Source organism: Bufo gargarizans, chromosome 7 (genome assembly GCF_014858855.1).
Source record: "Bufo gargarizans isolate SCDJY-AF-19 chromosome 7, ASM1485885v1, whole genome shotgun sequence".
In the NCBI taxonomy this organism is placed as follows: Eukaryota; Metazoa; Chordata; class Amphibia; order Anura; family Bufonidae; genus Bufo; species Bufo gargarizans.
The window spans coordinates 25,409,530-25,433,279 of record NC_058086.1 but is presented as its reverse complement, the minus strand read 5'-3'; the positions used below and the strand labels follow the sequence as shown (position 1 = coordinate 25,433,279).

Below are 23,750 nucleotides of genomic sequence, written 5' to 3'. Positions count from 1 at the left end.
ATCACAAAATTTCTATTCTGTACTATTTTCAATATCATATCTCTGCTTGCTGTCAGTCAATGAGAGCACCTATCTATATTTAGGGGCTGAAAACCTGTCTAGCCCTAATACTTCTCCCCGGTCTAGATAATCCATTAGGGTGGGTTCACACTAGCGTTAGGGATTCCGTTATGGCTTTGACCGAAGGACGGATGGCAAAGACTGCCCATAGACTTGTATTATGACAGAATGCAAAACGGAAACCTTTAAAAGGCATTCCGTTTGTTCTCCGTCCTAAAAGAAGTCTATGGGAATCAAAACGGATCCGTTTGGGTCCCGTTATGCAAGACGGAAAACAAAGTCCTGTCGAGAGGACCCAGACGGATCCGTTATGCTTTCCCATAGACTTCTATTAGGACGGAAAGCAAACGGAATGCCTTTTAAAGGCTTCCATTTTGCATTCTATCTGGACATTCCGTTATTTTCCGTTATAAAGGTCCATTCACACATCTGTGTGTGTTTTGCGGATCCACAGATCCGCAAAACGCGGACACCGGCAATGTGCGTTCCGCATTTTGCGGACCGCACATCGCCAGCACTTAATAGAAAATGCCTATTCTTGTCCGCAATTGCGGACAAGAATAGGAGATGTTCTATTTTTTGGGGATCGGAATTGCGGACTTGGAAGTGCGGGTCTGCATTTCTGGATCCGGGCCGCACATAGAAATGAATGGGTCCGCAATTCCGTTCCGCAAAATGCGGAACGGAATTGCGGACGTGTGAATGGAGCCTAACCATGTTATAACGGAAAGCCATAACGGAATCCCTAACGCTAGTGTGAACTCACCCTAAGGCCTCATGCACACGACCGTTGTTGTGTCCCGTGTCCGTTGATCCGTTTTCCGTGGTTTTCTGCAGACCCATTGACATTCAATGGGTCAGTGGAAAACTCAGCTAATGCACCGTTTGTCATCCTCGTCCGTGATCCGTGTTTCCAGTCTGTGAAAAAAATAGGACCTGTCCTATTTTTTTCACGGTCAATGGGTCCGTGAAAAAACACGGAGGCACACAAGATTGTCATCCGCGCCCGGGCGTCCGTGTCAGTTTTTTTCCCTATTATTTGCATGGCAAAATTGACTTAGATTTTTTTTTACTTTCCTTCATGTCTGGAGATCCTCCAAAAATAAAGGAAGACACACGGAAACAAAAACAGACACGGATCACGGAACAACGGAACCCCGTTTTGCGGACCGCAAAAAAATACTGTCGTGTGCATGAGGCCTACTGTCACAAATGTATTAGGCTACTTTCACACTTGCGGCAGGACGGATCCGACAGGCTGTTCACCATGTCGGATCCGTCCTTCCGCTATTTCGCCGTGCCACCGATCCGTCCCCATTGACTATAATGGCTCCGAATGCATCAGTCTGGCTCCGTTCCGCCTCCATTCCTCTCAGGAGGCGGACACCAAAACGCTGCTTGCAGCGTTTTGGTGTCCGCCTGGCCGTGCGGAGCCAAACGGATCTGTCCTGACTTACAATGTAAGTCAATGGGGACGGATCCGTTTGACGTTGACACAATATGGTGCAATTGCAAACTGATCCGTCCCCCATTGACTTTCAATGTAAAGTCAGGACGGATCCGTCAGACTAACAATTAGACTTTTTTCTGAAATATAATGCAGACGGTTCCGTCTGAACGGATACCATCGTTTGCATTGTAGGTGCGGATCCGTCTGTGCAGATACCAGACGGATCCGCACCGAACGCAAGTGTGAAAGTAGCCTAAGCAAGAATGTTCCTGTTCACTGACAACAAGCAGGGATCATCATAAAAAGATTTAATAGACATTGCAGAACTTTTCATTTTATGATGACATATTTTCCTGGAGCGACTATTTACAGGGAGCAGGAGACGCCCTGGGTGCACACAGTTCACTGCTTTCATAGTTTATGACTCTAGAGAGGTAACCTGTTTAGGGACACTGCAGGGTGACTGGATGGGCTCCAGAATCGCACACATGTACTCATTTTAAGTTTAAAGAATAACTAAAACTTTTGTTACAATTTTTAATAAGTTGTCCCTAATGCACTAAGAAAACTATTTGTAATACACTTTATTAATCAATTTTCTATTTTTATGACACTTTTACTTCCCTAAAGTGCACCATTCCCTGTGCGCTTAAAACTCAGTTCTCCGTACACCGCTGACAGCTCAGCGGTGTACGGATGTCACACTTCGGTATGGGAGGGAAACACCACACCGAGCATAGGAGGGAAGGGGGGGAACAGGGAATCAGGCCTGAGAACTAGGGAAGGAAGATGGACACCTCCTAGTGAAACCCTAACCAAAATCCTGACTGACTACCAGTATGAACAGACCCCAGAGGTAGGCGAGTTCATACGCAGGAAGACCTAGAGTCCTATCTAGCCCTATAGGACCCTGGTAGTAATGGCAGGGACGAAACTACCTGTTCCTCCAAAAGGAAGGACGAACAGGAGTCTCCTTCAGGCCTAATACAAACAATAGGGAAATGCAAAACACAGAACCAAAACAAAATACAAAGGGAAAGGAAAGACTTAACTTCAAAGGGGTTGTGCCCATTACCAGAAACAACACATACACCGACTGGTCTACAAGGAAAACCTGTCAGATTAAACCACGTGTTGCCAGTCTCACCGATCTCCTGCCACCTGTCGCGGGAACGTCCGTGACAACGGAGTACACATTTTATTAATGGGGCTCCAGCAGCGCTGTGAGTACGGGCAGGAGCGTATATATTGCTGCTCCTGCCCGTGCTCCCTGGAGGATTACTAACCCCTGGCATAGCACATGGGTACCCTGTACCCATGTACTATGCCCGGATTAGCTGAGCGGACCGGGCTCCTGCCTGCTCCGCTAAGCGAGAGAACTGCATGTCAGCACTTAGCTTAGCGGAGCAGGCCGAAGCAGGATCCCACCAGGGAATGGTGCGCTTTAGGGAAGTAAAAGTATAAAAAATAAATAAAAAAATCGATTAATAAAGTATATCGGTAATAGTTTTAGGCTACTTTCACACTAGCGTTTTTATTTTCCGGCATTGAGTTTCGTCCTTCATTCTGAATAGAGAGCAATCCGTTCAGTATGCATCAGGATGTCTTCAGTTCAGTCACTGTACGGTTTTTGGACGGAGAAAAGTATTTTCTCCGTCCAAAATTCCGGAACACTTGTCTTTTACATTGAAATGCATTAATGCCTAAGTGTTCTGAAAAAACGGATCCGGTTTTGCGGTCTGTGCATGAACAGACCTTTAAAATTGTGAAAAAGATAAATACCGGATCCCTTTTTTTCCGGATGACAACTGGAGAGACTGATCCGGTATTGCAATACATTTGTGAGACGGATCCGCATCGGTCTACAAATGGTATCCGTTTGCATACAGATTGCCGGAATCCAGCGACGCTAGTGTGAAAGCACCCTTATTAGGGCATTAGGGACAACATATTAAAAATTGTAACAAAGGTTTAGTTACTCCTTAAGGGTCCATTCACACAAACGTAAGCTGTCCGTGCCTGTTCTGCGGACCGCAAATTGCGATCGCATTGTATGGGCACCGGTTGAATCCTGTATTGCGGCGCAGACCCACTGACTTGAATGGGTCCACAATATATGGCAAAAGACAGGACATGTCCTATCTTTTGCGGTGTGGAGGCACGGACCAAAAAGCCCACGGAAGCGTTTCTGCTCTGTGCCTCCGCTCCACATCACACCGTATCTTGCGGATTGTGGACCCATTCAAGTCAATGGGATTCACACGGCCGGTGTAAATAGCGGCCCGCTATATGGGCACGGACGTGTGAATGAGCCCTTAGTCATAGGAAACCTTTCTGTTTATATTCTAGGAGCCACCAGGTCTACATACCAGGATGAAATACAGAACAGGTATGAAGGTAACCGGCAGGTGAAAGAAACCTTTGACACCTTGCCAATGTATAAACGTTTGTGCCAAGGCAAGAGGAAAGGAATCGGGAAACAGCAGCTTTTTCATTGTGCAACATATTTATTTTCATCCAGTGCCAAAAGGTGGAAGGGCAGAGCTTGACAGACGCCCAAAGGCTACTTGACATCATCTGCAAAATGCAGAGAGAAGAAAGTGCTCTACACTACCTGCAGTCACCACTAGAGGGGGCTCAGGAGCTGGGTGCAGACTGTTTCTACAAAGAACTCAATAATAACTCCATATCAAAGATGAGTGAACCGATTCTATTGGATCGATTCCTCTCATTAGTAAGAGTTCTTCACCTCTGAGGAGCCCCACAGGAGAAGATGCGCCGACATGTGCAGTGAACTTGAGCTTCGGCGTCTACGCTGCGACTCGGAGCAGTGGAGCAGGGCCAAAATTGTTAGGGCCGGATGAGATGTCCCGGATCTGTCAATCAACAGCCAGGCGGGCACTTCTTCAGCTTTGGAGACAGACCCTCACTGGTGAAGAACTCTAGCTAATGAGACAAATCCATTCGTTAGGATCAGTTCGCTCATCCCCGCTCTGTGTGCATTCAGCTCCCTCTAGTGGTGGCTCCAGGCAGTCAGAATTCTATCATTTAACTCTATGGCTATGCAGGGGATTTGGAGCTTCCACCGCTATCAAGATATAGTAAGAAATTAATCAGCACAGAATTTTGCACTTGGAAATGACACCATGATAAAAGGCGGAGAACCACTTTAAATTAAGATAAGGTTTTAGGGTGGGGTGGGATGGGAGGGGTGGGGGGGTTGGATTGAAACTTGATTACTACACATAGTTTGGTGTCCTTTTTGTTATTAGCCGTATGGACAATATGTCTATATGTCATCCTTGTACGTAGTATGATAAAACGTGTAGTTACACTGTAAAATGTTCAATAAAAATGATCTGATTTAAAAAAAAAAAATTAAGATAAGGTTAGATTATAAGGTTACGCCAGTGACCTGGACGATCACTTGTTGCTTTGGCAGGAATAATAGCTAAATACTATAGTATTCTTGCACCTGGTTACATATAGTTATACCTATGAGTACGAACAGTATGTATTGCCATATACCACAAGAAAGACTATTGGCAACTGAACTGGGTGATGGTTTTTGCTCCCTCCTTTGATCTCAGCCCCATGCTACCTGCTAATTCATCAGTATATTATAAACGCACAAAACTTAGCTTTACTGTTCAGCAAAGAGCACAGAAAACCCAAGTTATACAAACAGTGCCCTAATCACAGTATATAGGAAGGTCCGTATACATACAGTATGTATTACAGTTACACTGAATTCAGTGGCAGCGACATCAGAGCAACTCAGAGGTAGACGGCCATGTATTCTAGTAATATATTTCCAGATGATTAAAGATGCTCAATTCATTTCAGCTAAACATATATAATGTTTTCAATACATTGCCCAGGTTATACCAGCATGGTCCATATCACTACACTACGTGCAGAATTATTAGGCAAATGAGTATTTTGACCACATCATCCTCTTTATGCATGTTGTCTTACTCCAAGCTGTATAGGCTCGAAAGCCTACTACCAATAAGCATATTAGGTGATGTGCATCTCTGTAATGAGAAGGGGTGTGGTCTAATGACATCAACACCCTATATCAGGTGTGCATAATTATTAGGCAACTTCCTTTCCTTTGGCAAAATGGGTCAAAAGAAGGACTTGACAGGCTCAGAAAAGTCAAAAGTAGTGAGATATCTTGCAGAGGGATGCAGCACTCTTAAAATTGCAAAGCTTCTGAAGCGTGATCATCGAACAATCAAGCGTTTCATTCAAAATAGTCAACAGGGTCGCAAGAAGCGTGTGGAAAAACCAAGGCGCAAAATAACTGCCCATGAACTGAGAAAAGTCAAGCGTGCAGCTGCCAAGATGCCACTTGCCACCAGTTTGGCCATATTTCAGAGCTGCAACATCACTGGAGTGCCCAAAAGCACAAGGTGGGCAATACTCAGAGACATGGCCAAGGTAAGAAAGGCTGAAAGACGACCACCACTGAACAAGACACACAAGCTGAAACGTCAAGACTGGGCCAAGAAATATCTCAAGACTGATTTTTCTAAGGTTTTATGGACTGATGAAATGAGAGTGAGTCTTGATGGGCCAGATGGCTGGGCCCGTGGCTGGATTGGTAAAGGGCAGAGAGCTCCAGTCCGACTCAGACGCCAGCAAGGTGGAGGTGGAGTACTGGTTTGGGCTGGTATCATCAAAGATGAGCTTGTGGGGCCTTTTCGGGTTGAGGATGGAGTCAAGCACAACTCCCAGTCCTACTGCCAGTTTCTGGAAGACACCTTCTTCAAGCAGTGGTACAGGAAGAAGTCTGCATCCTTCAAGAAAAACATGATTTTCATGCAGGACAATGCTCCATCACACGCGTCCAAGTACTCCACAGCGTGGCTGGCAAGAAAGGGTATAAAAGAAGAAAATCTAATGACATGGCCTCCTTGTTCACCTGATCTGAACCCCATTGAGAACCTGTGGTCCATCATCAAATGTGAGATTTACAAGGAGGGAAAACAGTGCACCTCTCTGAACAGTGTCTGGGAGGCTGTGGTTGCTGCTGCACGCAATGTTGATGGTGAACAGATCAAAACACTGACAGAATCCATGGATGGCAGGCTTTTGAGTGTCCTTGCAAAGAAAGGTGGCTATATTGGTCACTGATTTGTTTTTGTTTTGTTTTTGAATGTCAGAAATGTATATTTGTGAATGTTGAGATGTTATATTGGTTTCACTGGTAAAAATAAATAATTGAAATGGGTATATATTTGTTTTTTGTTAAGTTGCCTAATAATTATGCACAGTAATAGTCACCTGCACACACAGATATCCCCCTAAAATAGCTAAAACTAAAAACAAACTAAAAACTACTTCCAAAAATATTCAGCTTTGATATTAATGAGTTTTTTGGGTTCATTGAGAACATGGTTGTTGTTCAATAATAAAATTAATCCTCAAAAATACAACTTGCCTAATAATTCTGCACTCCCTGTATATACAAGAAGATGTATAACTTGTACCGGCTGTACATATATAATTATATACAGGAGATACCCAGGTTATACCAGCATGCTCCATATCACTATATACAGGAAGATGTATAACTTATACCGGCTGTACATATATAATTATATACAGGAGATGCCCAGGTTATACCAGCATGGTCTATATCACTATATACAAGAAGATGTATAACTTGTACCGGCTGTACATATATAATTATATACAGGAGATACCCAGGTTATACCAGCATGCTCCATATCACTATATACAGGAAGATGTATAACTTATACCGGCTGTACATATATAATTATATACAGGAGATGCCCAGGTTATACCAGCATGGTCTATATCACTATATACAAGAAGATGTATAACTTATACCAGCTGTACATATATAATTATATACAGGAGATGCCCAGGTTATACCAGCATGCTCCATATCACTATATACAGGAAGATGTATAACTTATACCGGCTGTACATATATAATTATATACAGGAGATGCCCAGGTTATACCAGCATGGTCCATATCACTATATACAAGAAGATGTATAACTTATACCAGCTGTACATATATAATTATATACAGGAGATGCCCAGGTTATACCGGCATGGTCCATATCTCTATATACAAGAAGATGTATAACTTATACCAGCTGTACATATATAATTATATACAGGAGATACCCAGGTTATACCGGCATGGTCCATATCTCTATATACAAGAAGATGTATAACTTATACCAGCTGTACATATATAATTATATACAGGAGATACCCAGGTTATACCAGCATGGTCCATATCACTATATACAAGATGTATAACTTATACCGGCTGTACATATATAATTACATACAGGAGATACCCAGGTTATACCAGCATGGTCCATGTCACTATATACAAGAAGATGTATAACTTATACCAGCTGTACATATATAATTATATCCAGGAGATGCCCAGGTTATAGCAGCATGCTCCATATCACTATATACAGAAGATGTATAACTTATACCAGCTGTACATATATAATTATATACAGGAGATGCCCAGGTTATACCAGCTGTACATATATAATTACATACAGGAGATGCCCAGGTTATACCAGCATGGTCCATATCACTATATACAGGAGATGTATAACTTATACCAGCTGTACATATATAATATATATAGGAGATGCCCAGGTTATACCAGCTGTACATATATAATATATACAGGAGATGCCCAGGTTATACCAGCATGCTCCATATCACTATATACAGGAAGATGTATAACTTATACCAGCTGTACATATATAATTATATACAGGAGATGCCCAGGTTATACCAGCATGCTCCATATCACTAAATACAAGAAGATGTATAACTTATACCGGCTGTACATATATAATTATATACAGGAGATGCCCAGGTTATACCAGCATGCTCCATATCACTATATACAAGAAGATGTATAACTTATACCAGCTGTACATATATAATTATATACAGGAGATGCCCAGGTTATACCAGCATGGTCCATATCACTATATACAGATAATGTATAACTTATACCGGCTGTACATATATAATTATATACAGGAGATGCCCAGGTTATACCAGCATGGTCCATATCACCATATACAAGAAGATGTATAACTTATACCGGCTGTACATATATAATTATATGCAGGAGATGCCCAGGTTATACCAGCATGGTCTATATCACTGTATACAGGAAGATGTATAACTTATACCGGCTGTACATATATAATTATATACAGGAGATGCCCAGGTTATACCAGCACGGTCCATATCACTATATACAAGAAGATGTATAACTTATACCGGCTGTACATATATAATTATATACAGGTTATACCTGATGTACATTGTCCCTATCAGGAAGCTGATAAGTATATACAGTATATATAAGCGTGGCTGATAGCAGTACTGTAATTGCCCCATTCATCCATATGGCCCGAAGACTTTGGTACCTGTAGGTCATACTTGTAATCTGCTGAGGGTCTAGGAGGAAAGCCACCCAGTGATGAGTGTGACTCCTGGACAATGAGCCCGCCCTGGTCCACAGAGTCAGACCTCTACAGGACTGATAGACGACTCTTTGCATCGCGTCCAAGCGAAGTTCTTCAGGTCTAAAGTTAGAACCCAGAACCAGTATCAGGGTCAGATCCAGATGCCTACACAAGAGCCAGATTCAGTGGTACCACCTAAATTATTGATGGGAGGAGGGGGGGAATACATCATAATCAGAAGATAGGGTAAGGAAGACAGTCTGGATTGCTGTCTCTATCTTAAAGGGGCTCTCTGGTTAGAATAAGTCATCCCATATGTACAGGATCAGAGGGGGGTTTGAAGGCTGGGACCTCCACCAATCATAAGAATGAGGGTCCTATGCCCCCGTAAACTAGTCGAGCATGCACACCGTTAATCTCCATGGGATTGCTGGAGACTACAGTGCTTGTCTATGTCCGAAGTCCCATAGAGATGAATGGTGTGCATGCTCCAATATCACTTCATTCAAACAAGGGACACGGGACCCCCGTTCTCATGACCGGTCACACTAAAGGTTGTTGTAACCAGAATACCCCTTTAATAGAAAGTTGTTCCTTGACTCTGCATATGTAAGGAAGCACCCAGACCCTGGTTAGTCCTCAGCACCCACCTTCAGTGACCTTCTTCCTCATACACCTCCAGCATTCTGCAGTCTTCCAGCTTTCCTTGCGCCGTCACCTTCCAGCTCTCCTCTGTTTCCAGCCTCCGGGGATGGACGTCCACCGCCGACGGAGCCTTTTGTCTCCGGATCTAAGGAGAAAACAACACAGCGACTGTATCTCCAACCAGGGGAGGGGTCCTACTAAGGCAAAGTCATCGCCCTTAAGTGCGTCCAACCTGCTGCTTTACCATTTGTAGAGTAACTTTTGTGCAAACAGAGCAGAAGATGAGGATAACCTATGCAAACAGAGGCGTTCCCGGCACAAAGAGCGCTGCTCTGCATGCCCCGGAATACACAGGTGAATACAAGATATTGTGCAGCTCGCCTTACAAGGAGGAAGGAATGTAGTAACGATAAATCTGTCTTTGCTGAGCTTCCGGGAGAATAAAATAACGGAGTAAAGGTGAATGTGATTTTTTTTTCAAGTACCAAATTCCGTGCAGAATACACTCTTAATACATCTTTATAGCAGTCAGAGCTCCGTTTTTCTGATACAGAGCTCCAAATCCCCTGCACAGACTATCCTTACAACGTTCTGTCTGCCTGCAGCGACCACTAGAGGGAGCTCACTGCAAACAGTTTTTGTTTTTTTTGCATGCATTGAGCTCCCTCTAGTGGTGGCTGCAGGTAGACACAATATTATCATAGCCTGCACAGGGGATCTGGAGCTCTGCATTAGAAAAACGCTACAAAGGTATATTAAGAAAATGAATTAGCAAGATAGGTTGAACCTAAAAACTACCCTAAAGATAATGGTCGCCGCCAGGGCCAATATTTTTTATCATTGCATTTGACTCATTGTTTGCTAAAATCATTAATTTTTTAAATTGTTCTTTATTAAAAATGTTTAGCTGTTTTTGAGTACAGGGGTTAAAAATCTGTCTGTTTGTAGAGGACCTCTTCTTAGTCCCGTCAGCTGACTGCTTATGTAAAGCCTTATCTCTGATTTCCTGACCTCATAATCACTCATTTAAGCCATATTCTTATCAGTTTAATAGGATTTTAGCAATAATGATGGGACTGAGAAGTGATACTTTGCAAACAGACTGATTTTGAACCCCTGTAACTCCCAAACGGCTGAAAACTTTTAATAAAGACTAATATAAAAAATATATTTTTTGCCCAAAATGAGTAAAATGCAGAGCAAAAAATTGCCTCGAAGGTGTCCAGAGCATTTAACTGACGGATAGGCACTTATTAGGGTATGTAATCTGCTGACAGTCTTAGTAACTGAGGAACATTACTGTGCTACGGCTCCACTCCATCCTTCCTATAGAGGGAGCAATAGGGGTAATAGAGGGTGGGAAATTGCTCAAAATACAATTCCCTGCCAGAATATTCACACGTGGCAGATTTCAAAGAATGGGGCTATTTTGGGGTAAGCACATGGATTTCGGCAACCCCAATTTGAATCTTTCGCACCAAATCCGCCGGTTTTGCAGAGCCTGACGAGGGCCCACGTGGTTCCCCCATCTACTTCCCATGGGGGCAGGTCGAATCTAGAAAAATAAACTAGCATTTTCCATGCCATACTCCACTGATTTTGCACGCTCTGCACCCCCTATTGGCGGCACAGACTTGGACCCACAAGAACTCCACGTGCCACCGTACAAGGTTTGTGCACACAGCAATGCATGGACCTTTAAAGTGGAGGTCCCCTTTAAACGAAATGTGTCACCAACATTTTATCTGCTAGATAGTGACACATCTCTTTTTTATCTAATCTGTTTTTATTTTCTGATTGCAGATTTTTTTTATTCCATTTCCTGAACATGATTATGGTGGCGGCCATCTTGCCTGAGCTTTTTTTAACAGCATTTACAAAGCATTAAAACATTGCTTTAAGGCCGCCCCGTGGGCCATAGACACAATGGTCAGGGGGGAGGGGCCTCGTTGACTTCTATGGGAGAGTTTTGTGGGTATGCTCTGTGACCTGCGCAGAGGTCACTGTACAAGGATAGAATAGATAAGCTCTGACAATCGCCTATTGTGAATGGTGGATCCTGTCTTATCTATACGCAGGGGTGATATCATGACAGGCAGGATTACAATGACAGATAAGCAGATAACTGCATAAAAAGTGATCTGTACAGACCAAGAAGTGGCGCCTATTATTAGGCTTAGTGGCCAGTGCGAAAACTGCAGGATTTTATAGTTTTTGTTTAAATATAAATAGTGACATGGAAAATTAAAAATGACATACTTTTTTTTTTTTTTTATATTTTAAACATACATTCCCTTTAAGGGCTGTGTTAGCTTGTAATATGTGACTGCCTGCCACTATCTCTGTTCTATAGTCGTGGCTGTGATATTAATTTTTCTTTGATTTTCAGTTCCCTATTGATGTAATAAAGCACGGATATATCTGTCTTATTACCGCAGATTACACAAAGCGTTGCTGTGCTTCCTGCTCAAATACTTCTGTATCCAGCTTCTCTGCGCCGTCCATTCCCAGGGCAAAAATAAACCAGTCAGTCTGATACTGCAAGTACATGGGGACAGCAATATCAATGTGTTTAGCAAATGTGTCAGGACATCCTGTACGATCCAAAAAGTAAAGTAAACCAACTGTGATCAGTTCCTTAAAGTGGCCCACCTCTAAACACCATTCTACAGTATATATATAGAATTAATGGAACACTTTGAGCAAAAGTTACATCCTGCTTTATATTCCAGAGCTGCACTCACTATTCTGCTTGTGCAGTCACTGTGTACATACATTACTTATCCTGTACTGATCCTGAGTTACATCCTGTATTATACTCCAGAGCTGCACTCACTATTCTGCTGGTGAAGTCAATGTGTACATACATTACTTATCCTGTACTGATCCTGAGTTACATCCTGTATTATACTCCAGAGCTGCACTCACTATTCTGCTGGTGCAGTCACTGTGTACATACATTACTTATCCTGTACTGATCCTGAGTTACATCCTGTGTTATACTCCAGAGCTGCACTCACTATTCTGCTGGTGCAGTCACTGTGTACATACATTACTTATCCTGTACTGATCCTGAGTTACATCCTGTATTATACTCCAGAGCTGCACTCACTATTCTGCTGGTGCAGTCACTGTGTACATACATTACTTATCCTGTACTGATCCTGAGTTACATCCTGTATTATACTCCAGAGCTGTACTCACTATTCTGCTGGTGCAGTCACTGTGTACATACATTACTTATCCTGTACTGATCCTGAGTTACATCCTGTGTTATACTCCAGAGCTGCACTCACTATTCTGCTGGTGCAGTCACTGTGTACATACATTACTTATCCTGTACTGATCCTGAGTTACATCCTGTATTATACTCCAGAGCTGCACTCACTATTCTGCTGGTGCAGTCACTGTGTACATACATTACTTATCCTGTACTGATCCTGAGTTACATCCTGTATTATACTCCAGAGCTGTACTCACTATTCTGCTGGTGCAGTCACTGTGTACATACATTACTTATCCTGTACTGATCCTGAGTTTTACAGCAAGACACGGAGGCTCATATTGCTTTCTCCTTCTTTACTGAACCACCAATAGCAGCAAAGAGAAAAAATTAACATACAGGGAACCATAGCAACCAATGTCCCTCCCCTATGGCCCCTATAATAGGCCGCTCCTCCTATGGCTCTTCCTCTCTCTTTGCTGCTGCCAAGCTAAGTACATCTTTTCTCTGCTATTGTTAACGGTGTTTTAGATGTCTATTGCGCGCTGCGTGCCCCAGGGTGACTAACCCTGCTTGTTTGCAGCGCTCCCCATTTTATTTGTTTGCCTGCCTTTTGCTGGGGCAGGCGATTTCTTTTCCTTTGCGCTTATTCCCGCGCTTAGCTGGCCTCCACTTGCGTTTCCCCTGCGGCTCTCCCCATCTACCCTTTCTCCCTCTTGCAGGGAGTGCTCGCTTGCGGCGGCTACCTGGCCTCTTCATTTTGCGGCCTTTGTGCTTACCGGAGCGTCCGTGTGCTTCCCGGGTGTCTGGGGGCGGGCCCTTCCCTTCTGCTGTCCGGCGGCGCCATTCCCGGCGCTTCGGTGGTTCAGGAGGCCGCGAGATCTCGCGAGATCTCGGCGCCCATCTTGGACGGCTTCTGTAACCGGCCGCGAGATCTCGCGAGATCTCGGCGGCCATCTTGGTCTAGGCTGTCGCAATTTCGCGGGCTCCTGGGGGCGGAGTTACAGTGCCTCCCGTCCTTCCGGCCATTTGTCTCCTGCGCGCGGCACGGTCGGCGGCTCCTGCTCTCCCTGCTAGTTAGCGGCAGCGTGTTTCACAGGTGATCTCTATTTGGGCCCAGTGGGTTTAGAATCAGCCCCAGTTATCTGTTCCATCCGGCCATACTATAGATATGTCGGCACCTACTCCCCCTCATACTACCAGCAGGCCCCCCTCCCCCCGAGGGTCACATCTCCACTGAGGTGGATGCACAGGCGCTGGCCCTGCAGCGCTCTGTGTCCGATGCAATTATGGCAGCCATGGGTTCCATGTCGTCCATACTGTCACAGACTATCACCCAGGCTCTGTCCGCCCAACCCGCTAGTGTGCCTTTGCAAAACCCCATTGCCGTTCCACAGCCTACCTCTAATGACCCTCCTGTGTCCCAGGAGACTTTGACTGGTGCGCATCCTGCCACCCCAGAGACCGTGCTTAGCTCACGGAAAAGGGCCTCTTCCCGCCAGGCAGAACGGGCGCGGACATGGAAGTGCGCTAGAGCACAATCACCGGATTTGTCTGACTCTGATAGAGCATCAGACGAGGAGGCAATTGCGGACTTCGACTACGGGACAGAGGAGGATGTCGCCCCCCCAGTGCAGGGCCCCTCGACTTCCGCTACTGCGGCCTCCTCAGCCAAGGATGTGGCGTTGTCTTCCAACGCTACCCGTTCTGAGGTCGTGCTGGACGATTCTGGCGAACCAATGTTCGACCCTGAGTCGTTGCATCACCCTCGTTCGGCGGAATGGCTTCCCTCCCCCCATGTGGGGGCTTATTTGGAGCATTGGGTGCGTCACTCGCTTAGCCGCGAGTTGCGCAACAAGCTTAGGGCTGAGTGTCCCAGACCATTGGTACCCAATAAGGTGTGTGACACCCCGTTAGTGGATCCCAAGATGGCGCAATTTTTAGCCAAGACTGGCTGGAACCCAAAAAAGGGCCTGGATTCAGCGCTCCGTAGCTGCCAGGACAAGATTTTGGATGTATTTGGTCCACTGACCAAGATCTTGGAGATGGCCGAGACGGCTAGGAGTGAGGGATCCCCTATAGACCCCGGGAATGGACCCAGAGGGCCATATGCCTTACAGGCAACGCCAATACGTCTGTGGCGATTGAGAGGCGCAAGATAGACCCCAAGTTGGCAAATTTGGCGCTCACTGAAGCGGGAAAGGAGGCCCAGGGTCTCCTTTTCGGCGAGTCCTTTATTAAGGATATGAGCCGTTTCGTGGGCACCTTTACCGCGTTAGACAAAGCCCAAGCGTCTATGCGCAGGGTGTTCCAGGGACGGGTCTCTCATCGGCCCGGCAGTGGTAGGGGCCGCCTGTCCGGCCGTGCAAGTTTCCAGGCCCGTGGCGCATCTAGAGGTTCCGGTGGACAGCGTCCTCCTTTCCAGGATCAGCGCAACCCCTCGCCCTTCTTCTCCACCAGAGGAAATCAGTGGCGTTCTCGTTCCTTCCGGGGCAACCCGAGCCATCGCAGACCCTTGGGTAAGTCTTCCCCAGATTGGGGATTCTATGGTACCTTGTGTAGGGGGCAGACTCCGTCTCTTTTCCCACGCTTGGAGTCTCATCACATCAGACCCTTGGGTGCTGGCCACGGTCAGGGGATTCCACATAGAGCTCACGGGGTCGCCATACCTCGTTCCCTCCCCTCCGCCTGTTCCCCTGTCACGCTCAGATTGCGCTCTAGTGGACGTGGAGCTGCGCTCCCTCATGCACAAGCAGGTGATAGAGCGAGCGCCCCCTGCTTGGGGGGGTGTGATCAGCAATATCTTTCTCGTCCAGAAGAAAGGTGGTCAGATGAGACCGGTCATCACTCTTCGCGCACTGAATGCGGTGGTTCGCTACCGTCATTTCAAAATGGAGGGGATCCACCTCCTACGGGACTTGTTAGTTCCTGGGGACTGGATGGTAAAACTGGACCTGAAGGACGCCTACTTGACGGTCCCAGTGGCCACTCGTTCCAGGGACCTGCTCTGATTCAGGTGGAAGGGAGAGATCTGGCGGTTCACCTGTCTGCCATTCGGGCTGTCTTCAGCTCCTTGGTGTTTCACCAAGTTGCTGCGTCCTGTCGTGTCATGGTTGAGGACTCGAGGCGTTCGTCTCATCATTTACCTGGACGACATCCTTCTGATGCACGAATCCAGAGTGGGATTACTGGAACATCTACAGTGGACGGCGGACTTGCTTTCGGGTCTCGGATTCCTCCTCAACAGAGAGAAGTCCTGCCTCATCCCAGCTCAGAGGATGGAGTTCTTAGGATTCACGGTGGATTCTCTCTGAGTCCCTCAGCCTACCAGCGGCGAAGTTGCGGGCGATCCGCAAGGAGTTGAGACACGCTCTCCTCGTTCCCCATCTCTCGTTGCGTCACCTGGCCCGCATTATCGGCCTGTTGGCCTCGTCGATTCAGGCGGTGTTCCCAGCCCCACTGCATTACCGGGCGCTCCAGCGACTGAAGATCGCCCATCTTCGGACCGGTGCCTCCTTTGCGGACGCGGTGGTTCTGGACTCGGAAGCCCGGGAGGAATTGAGTTGGTGGATAGCCAACCTTGAAGCGTGGATCGGGAGAGCGATCTTTGGATCCCTACCGGAGTTGACGATCGAATCGGATGCGAGCCTCCTGGGCTGGGGTGCCCATTGCAACGGGGTCTCCACGGGGGGTCCCTGGTCGGCGGAGGAATCCCTCCTGCACATCAATGCGTTGGAGCTCTTGGCGGGGTCCTTCGCGGTGAAGAGTTTCTCCAACGGGATCGCCAACGCGTGTATCAGGCTGCGGATGGACAACGTGTCGGCGGTCCGGTATGTCAACGTTTGGGGGGTACTCGCTCGGCCACTTTGGCTCGTTTGGCCAAAGACTTTTGGTCATTTTGCCTGTCCAGGGACATCATGGTGCAGGCGGAGTATTTGCCGGGGTTGAGCAACGTTCAGGCGGATTGGAACTCTCGCTACCTGTCGGACGGCAGCGATTGGCAGTTGGATCCGCTGGTGTTCGCGGAGATTTCGGATTTATGGGGTCCGATGTCCATCGATCTCTTCGCCTCTCGGCTCAACAGGCAGCTCACCCGGTTCTTCAGCTGGCGTCCGGACCCGGAAGCGATGGCGGTGGATGCATTCCTCCAGGACTGGTCGGTGTCTCGCCTGTACGCGTTTCCTCCATTCTCAATGATCCCGAGGACTCTCCTGCAGGTTCTCCGCCACCGGGCGGACCTGGTTCTGGTGGTCCCGTTCTGGGGATCCCAGGTTTGGTTCCCTTCATTGTTGAAGATTCTGGTGGAGGTTCCTGTTCTTCTCCCGAGCCGGTTGGATCTCCTACGCAACCCTCAGGGTCTACACCATCCCCTTCTCCTCGACGGCTCCCTGCGTCTGCTGGCGTGCCGGATCTCCGGACACCTGGATCTTTCGAGGGAATTTCGGCTGCGACTCGACGACTATTGGACAGCGCATGGGCTCCCGGCACCCGAAAGTCTTACCGGGCAGCCTGGAGAACTTGGGCTAACTGGTGCGTGGAGCGGGACTTGGATCCCGTTTCGGCACCTGTAGCTGACCTGATGCTTTTCCTCACCTCTCTCTTTGAGGCGGGGAAGGCATATCGGACCATTAACCTTTTCAGGTCCGCTATTTCTTCTACCCACGTGGGCTACGCGGGTGTCGCGGCTGGTCAACATCCTTCTGTGTCTCGCCTCCTTCGGGGGGCTCGGTTGTCTCGTCCCCCTCGGCCTCGTTTTTCCACTACTTGGGATGTCTCCCTGGTTTTGGGCTTTTTGGTCTCTTGGCCCGAGAATTCTGCTCTATCCCTTAGGCAGTTGTCCGCTAAGTTGTTGGCATTGTTCTGCCTCATTTCCTGTAAAAGAGTCTCGGACGTGCGGGCCCTTGATTACGACGCGCGTTCGTTTACCCCGGAGGGGGTTACCTTTAACATCTCGCGTCGCACCAAGACTAGCATCCGGTTCGTGTCCTACCCTAGTTTTCCCTCGTCTCCGATCTTATGCCCCGTGGCGTGCCTTCGGGAGTACGAGTCCAGGACTCTGGCACACAGGTCTCCTACCAGGCCGCAACTGTTCGTGTCTATTCGGCATCCGTTTGGGCCGGTGGCTAGCCCTACGTTAGCACGTTGGCTTAAATGGATTATGTCGTTGGCGGGTGTTGACACTTCTGTCTTCACGGCCCATTCTGCGCGGGGGGCCTCTGCCACCGCGCTTGCGGTTTCGGGGGCCAGATTGGAGGACGTTATGTGCCACAGGAGACCTTGACTGGTGCGCATTCTGCCACCCCTGATGCCGTGCATAGTTCACGGAAAAGAGCCTCATCACGCCAGGCAGAACGGGCGCGAACATGGAAGTGCGCTAGAGCACAATCCCCTGATGTATCCGACTCGGATAGAGTATCGGACGAGGAGGCTTCGCGGATGCGGATTACATGTCAGAGGAGGATGTTGCTCCCAACTCAGGGCCCCTCAAGGTCTGCTACTGCGGCCTCCTCTGCCAAGGACGGAGCGTCCTTTCCCGTCGCTACCCGACCTGATGCCATACTACGTTCAAGGGGTGAACCTATGTTCGACCCCGAAACCTTGCATCACCCCTTATCAGCGGAGTGGCTTCCCACTGAGCACGTGGGTAATTATCTAGAGCACTGGGCCCGTCACCCTCTAAGCCGTGAATCACGGGACAAGCTTAGGGCCGAGTGCCCCAGGCCATTAGTCCCCAGCGAGGTGTGTGACACGCCTGTGTTGGACCCCAAAATGTCACAATTCCTGGCCAAAACGGGTTGGAACCCTGAGAGGGGCCTGGACTCAGCTCTGCGCAGCTGCCAGGACAAAGTGCTTGATGTATTTGGCCCGCTGGCCAAGATTTTTGAGCTAGCCGAGGCTGCTAGAACTGAGGGCTCCCCAATAGATCCCGAAGAATTGCGGGGTTGGACCCAAAGGGCAGTCTGCTTAGCCGGGAACGCCAATACATCCTTGGCGATTTACAGGCGTAAAGCTATCTTATTTAAGCTCGACCCCAAATTGTCTAATTTGGCACTCACGGAGGCGGGTAAATATGCCCAGGGACTCCTAATCGGTGACTCCTTTATTAAGGATGTGAGCCGGTTTGTTGGTACCTTCACCGCGCTAGATAAAGCACAGTCGTCTATGCGCAGGGTATTTCGGGGACGGGTCTCTAATCGGGCCGGCAGTGGCAGGGTCCACCTGTCCGGCCGTGCAAACTTTCAGGCCCGTGGCGCAGGAAGTGGTTCCTTGGGACAGCGACCTCCCTTCCAGGAACAGCGCAACTCCTCACCCCTCTTCTCCACCAGAGGAGGCCAGTGGAGATCTTGCTCCTTCAGAGGCAACCCCAACTCGCGCGGACCCTTGGGTATTCTTCCCCAGATGGGGGATTATATGGTACCTTGTGTAGGGGGGCGGACTCCATAGTTCTTCTCATGCCTGGGGCCGCATCACATCAGATCCATGGGTACTGACCACTGTCAAGGGGCTTCCATATAGAGCTCACGGGGTCCCCGTGCCTGGTTCCCTCCCCCCAGCCTATACCGATTTCACACCCGGTTCACGCACTTATAGACACGGAACTGTACGCCCTCCTGCACAAGCAGGCGATAGGACAGGCCCCTCCTTCGGAGTGGGGTGTCACCAGCAACATATTCCTTGTGCAGAAAAAAGGGGGTCAGATGAGACCTGTCATCAACCTTTCGCGCACTGAATACGGTGGTACGCTACCGTCGTTTCAAGATGGTGAGGTTTCACCTTCTTCGGGACCTGTTGAATCCTGGAGACTGGATGGTAAAGCTGGGCCTAAAAGATGCTTACCTGACGGTCCCAGTGGCCACTCGTTCCCGGGATCTTCTCCGGTTCTCGTGGAGAGGTGAGGTCTGGAGGTTCACCTGCCTTCCATTCGGGCTGTCTTCAGTTCCTTGGTGCTTCACCAAGCTGCTACGTCCTGTTGTATCCTGGCTGAGGAGTCATGGGGTACGCCTCATCGTTTACCTGGACGATATTCTCCTGTTGCACGAGTCCAGTGTGGCTCTGCTAGTACACCTGCAATGGACAGCAGACTTACTGACGGGCCTCGGGTTCCTCCTCAACACGGAGAAGTCATGCCTCATCCCATCGCAGCGGATGGAATTCCTGGGATTCATGGTGCATTCGGTCTCGGAGTCCCTCAGTCTTCCGATGGCGAAGTTGCGCGCGATACGCAATGAGTTGAAGCATGCTCTTCTCACTCTCCACCTCTCGTTGCGTCATCTGGCCCGCATCATCGGACGGTTAGCATCATCATTTCAGGCCGTGTTTCTGACCCCATTGCACTACCGGGCTCTCCAGCGACTGAAGATCACGCATCTTCGGACCGGTGCCTCCTTTGCGGGCGTGGTGGTCCGGGACTCGGAAGCCCGAGAAGAGTTGAGTTGGTGGATAGCCTATCTGGAAGCGTGGAATGGCGAGGCGATCTTCGAATTCTTGCCAGTGTTGACCATCGAGTCGGATGCGAGCCTCCAGGGTTGGGGGGCGCATTGCAACGGAGTTTCCACGGGAGGTTCCTGGTCGGCGGAGGAGTCTCTCCTCCACATCAACGCCTTGGAGCTCCTAGCCGGTTCGTTTGCGGTCAGGAGCTTCTCCAACGGGATCGCCAATGCATGCATCAGACTGCGGATGGACAATATCTCGGCAGTCCGATACGTCAACCGGCTGGGCGGTACTCATTTCGGCGATCTTGGCCCGGTTAGCCTAGGAATTTTGGTCGTTTTGCCTTTCCAGGGACATCATGGTGCAGGATCCGGTTCTTCAGCTGGCGTCCGGATCCGGAGGCGTGGGCGGTGGATGCTTTCCTCCAGAATTGGTCGGTATCCCGCCTTTATGCTTTCCCCCCGTTCTTGATGATTCGGTGGACACTCCTTCAGGTTCAACGTCATCTGGCGGATTTGGTTGTGGTGGTTCCGTTCTGGGGGTCTCAGGTCTGGTTCCCTTCGTTGCTGACGATCCTAGTGGAAGTACCCCTGCTTCTCCTGTTTCGTTCGGATCTCCTCTGCGACCCTCGGGGTCTGCACCACCCACTTCTCCTCGACGGCTCCCTTCGGCTGCGGGCATGCCGGATCTCCGGACACCTGGAGCTGTCGATGGCATTTCGGAAGCAACTCGACGGATACTGGACAACGCATGGGCTCCCGGCACCGGACAGCTTATCGGGCAGCCTGTGGAAATTGGGCTAGCTGGTGCGTGGAACGGAACTTGGATCCCGTTTCGGCACCTGTAGCTCACCTGTTACAGTTTCTCACGTCACTTTTTGAGGCGGGGAAGGCATACCGGACCATCAACCTGTTCAGGTCTGCGATTTCTTCTACCCATCTTGGTTATGACGGTGGTCCGGCTGGTCAACATCCTTCAGTCTCTCGCCTGTTGCGAGGTTCACGGTTGGCACGTCCTCCTCGACCTCGTTTTTTCCACTACCTGGGACGTTTTTCTGGTCCTTTCCTTTCTATCTTCTTGGCCGGATAATTCTGCCCTGTCTTTGTGACGGTTGTCGGGTAAGTTGTTGGCTTTCTTTTTGCCTTATTTCTTGCAAAAGGGTCTCTGATGTTCTGGCCCTTGATTATGACGCTCGTTCTTTCACCCCGGATGGGGTCACTTTTAACAATTCGCGTCGTACTAGACTAACATCAGGTTTGTCTCCTATCCCAGTTTCCACTCTTCTCCTCTTTTGTGCCCTGTGGCTTGCCTTAGGGAATACGAATCCAGGACTAGGGCACATCGGTCATCCGCCATATCTCAGCTGTTTTCCGGTCTATCCGACTTCCTTTTGGACCGGTCTCTAGCCCGACGTTGGCTCGCTGGCTTAAATAGGTCATGTCGCTAGCTGGTATAGACACTTCCGTTTTCACGGCCCAGTCGGCACGGAGTGCTTCTGCCACCTCGTTGGCGGTTTCAGGGGCCATATTGGAGGGCGTCATGCGTTTGGCTGATTGGTCTAATGTCACCTCGTTTAGGGAATTCTATTTCCGTCCTCAGGCTCGTTTGGTTACTTCTATTTTTGAGCGGCTTTGAACTTGCAATATGAGCCTCCGTGTCTTGCTGTAAAACTTAATGATTTTCCTATTTCATGACGTAAAGTCATAGTTTTATTAAAGACACGGAGGCGAGTATTGCCCACCCTATTCCCTCCCTTGGGTTTTTATTATGGGGGTTTGTCATTTACCTCGTTGATTAAGTGTCTTTTCTTATTATTGTCATTTATTGTATTTATTAGAAGTCTCATTATCTTTAATGTTATTTATTAAGTTTAATATTTTCAGTCCTTCAATCCCATGTGTGTCTAGTACGGGGATGCCGGACGTATCTAGTCCTGACGTATTTGTTTCACCTGGACCTATGGTCTGCTCTCTTTTTCAGGATGAAGGTCGATCCAGTCTAGGATGCTGTACTACCGGCTAATTTTCTACCACAATTGGGCCATGTTGGCTAGTTGGATACGTTTCGTTGGCGTTGGACTTATCCGTTCCAGTTACAGTTCAGAGTTTTCATGAAGGTGTTCGTGTTCTTGGCACCAGGATCTCAAAGAAAGAGGAAGGTTCAGAGGAAGAGCGGCCTATTATAGGGGCCATGGAGGAGGGACCTTGGGTTACTGTGGTCATTTCCTGTATGTAAATTTTTTCTCTTTGCTGCTATTGGTGGACAGTAAAGAAGGAGATAACAATACTCGCCTCCGTGTCTTTAATAAAACTATGACTTTACGTCATGAAATAGGAAAATCATTAAGTTACATCCTGTATTATACTCCAGAGCTGCACTCACTATTCTGCTGCTGCAGTCACTGTGTACATACATTACTTACCCTGCGTTACATCCTGTATTGTACTCCAGAGCTGTACTCATAATTCTTATGGTGGGTCTGCCAGCCCCATAAACAGTAGACTGCCCTTTCAGAATAACTAGAATCCAAGTTCAGTTGCTCCATTATGTGTATTTCCAGCAGGGAAGGGGTTAGTTTCTTACAAGGCTTCTCACCTATATACGGTATGTAAGGAAGCCTTGGGTTTCATACCCGCTATTCCTGTTATCTCCTGGTTATCAGCTCGCAGTAATCTCTCCGACGTCACCGGTAAGCGTGTGGAGCCGTGTACCCAAATACAAGTCAACTTATGATATTTGCTTATGATGATAACATGTATTCTTCGCTAAGATCAACCTTTCCATAGATTTAAAGGGGTAGTGTCCCCCAGTGTAGTTATGTCTCCAGTAGTGCCCCCCACTGCCCCCAGTAATGTTCCCCACTGCCCCCTGAAGTGTCCCCCACTGCCCCCAGTAATGTCCCCAGTAGGGTTCCTACTGCCCCCTGTAGTGTCCCCCACTGCCCCCAGTAGTGTCCCTCACTGCCCCTAGTTATATCCCCAGTAGTATCCCTCTCTGCTCTTAGTAATGTCCCCAGTGGTGTCCCCCCTGCCCCCAGTAATGTCTCCCACTCCCCCCAGTAGTGTTCCCCATTGCCTCAAGTAGTGTCCTCACTGCTGCTCCTAGTAATGTCCCCCACTGCCCCTAGTAATGTCCCCAGTGGTGTCCCCCCTGCCCCCAGTAATGTCCCCCACTGCCCCCAGTAGTGTTTCCCATTGCCTCAAGTAGTGTCCCCACTGCTGCTCCTAATAATGTCCCTCACTGCCCCCAGTAATGTCCTCCTCTGCCCCTAGTAATGTCCCCAGTGGTGTCCCCCCTGCCCCCAGTAGTGTCCCCCATTGCCCCCAGTAGTGTCTCAACTGCTGCTCCTAGTAATGTCCCTCACTGCCCCCAGTCTTCACTCACATGTAATGGGGCCCAGCTCTGCCCACCTTCTTAATTTGTGACTAATTCAGTAGCACTGGT

At 48.4% G+C, this 23,750-nt stretch overlaps 1 protein-coding gene across 4 annotated transcripts in view; it reads right to left on the bottom strand.

Annotated features, from left to right (window-relative positions):
• Positions 1–23,750, bottom strand: part of LOC122943480 — a 43,825-nt gene that overhangs the window by 16,023 nt on the left and 4,052 nt on the right. Inside the window, exons 1-2 of one of the 4 annotated variants that reach the window (XM_044301246.1) lie at positions 22,939–23,110; positions 9,658–9,797 (exon numbers count right to left, since the gene is read on the bottom strand). The gene's annotated coding sequence lies outside the window, so the exon portion shown is untranslated. Of the gene's footprint in view, positions 1–9,657; positions 9,798–9,896; positions 9,981–12,085; positions 12,190–22,938; positions 23,111–23,750 lie in introns of those variants that run through there. The other 3 variants (XM_044301250.1, XM_044301248.1, XM_044301249.1) reach the window with 3 other exon arrangements.